Source organism: Stegodyphus dumicola, chromosome X1, assembly GCF_044657685.1.
Source record: "Stegodyphus dumicola isolate Sdum_Otavi_A_Nest chromosome X1, ASM4465768v1".
NCBI lineage: Eukaryota > Metazoa > Arthropoda > Arachnida > Araneae > Eresidae > Stegodyphus > Stegodyphus dumicola.
The window spans coordinates 248,429,492-248,430,853 of NC_140780.1; the positions used below are offsets into that span (position 1 = coordinate 248,429,492).

Here is a 1,362-nt window from a genome sequence, read left to right on the forward strand (position 1 = left end):
CACTAGAAGATAAACACTCCCCCCCCTAAAATGGGAATAGAACCTTCTTGGCATGATTCCAACAACAGCTCTCGTCGGCTTCCGCTGTTTTTTGAGAAGTCAGCGTTCATTCGCTCATTAAAATGAATCGGTTCTTTGAATCAGTCTGTAAACATATAGCACAATTCTAATCAGCATATCAGTCATCTTTTTTTTTTATTTATGTATCTTAATTTTAAGCACCGATATCTGATGCTGTGGATTCAAAGACTGAACAAGCAGCAGCAATAAAATTTTGCTCTCGAAATGTGTATAGCATTATCAAGCAGTTACCTACTGCGTAAAAGTGTAACTCTTCAGACTTAGCAACAATGGATTACTTTATAATGTAATATACGAGTGTGCTTATTTTCTCCCTCCTTTCTGCAGGCCTTCGTGGTGTAACGGTTAGCACACTCGGCGCGTATTCGAGAGGTCCAGGTTCGAGTCCCGCTGAGGGCATTGGTCATTTATTGTGTTTCCTGCTTCAAAAATAATCTAATGAATCTACAGTGGCCCTCGAACTCAAAGATGGTGGATGATGATTCTTCACAACCAGGATCTGGCGACTGGGTCCCATAATCCACAGTCGCCCTTTAAAAGGGGAGTGAGTATATAAGGTATTTCCTCTTTCCTTCCAGCATGCCTTCGTGGTGTAATGGTTAGCACATTCGGCTTGCATCCGAAAGGTCCAGGTTCGAGTCCCGGCGAGGGCCTTGCACATATTTCACGTCTCCTGCTTCTTCAAAATAACCTAATGGCTCCACAGTGGCGCCCGAACTAAAGAGATGGTAAATGAGGGTTTTTCACCACCAGGATTTGGCGACTGGGTCCCCTAATCCCCAGTCGCCCTTTAATAGGCGGAGTATTTTCTTCCTCCTTTCTGCATGCCTTCTTGGTGTAACGGTAGCACACTCGGCGCGTTTTCGAGAGGTCCAGGTCGGAGTCCCGGCGAGGGCTCTGTACATTTTTCACGTCTCCTGCTTCAAAAATCCTAATGACTCTACAACGTTATATTTCCTAAAGTCATACTTTATCTTAAAAAGCTATATTTTGACAAAATTTCAATTTTCTTTTAAAATAACAATGTCTTTTGTTTTTAAAGTTTTTTTTTTTTTTTTTTTTTTTAAAGTATGCTTTGGAAAGTATTCGAAAAGTTATCTTTACGAAGGTATCTAAAAGCTCAAATGAAAAAGACGTGAATAGCGTTAGAAGGAATTATGGGTAGAAAGCTTAACAGTGACAAAAGCTCTTCTTTTCTGGCGTTCAACTTTTATGAATTCCATCTTAAAACTTTGTAGACGTTGTGTGTATGATTTTTATAATAGAAGTAGTTATACGAAT

At 40.2% G+C, this 1,362-nt stretch overlaps 1 non-coding gene across 1 annotated transcript; it reads left to right on the forward strand.

Moving 5' to 3' along the window:
* Nucleotides 1–662: 662 nt before the first annotated feature.
* On the forward strand, nucleotides 663–734 carry TRNAA-UGC (transfer RNA alanine (anticodon UGC)). Its single transcript has one exon. It is a non-coding gene; the product is annotated as a tRNA-Ala (tRNA).
* The last annotated feature ends 628 nt before the right edge of the window (nucleotides 735–1,362 follow it).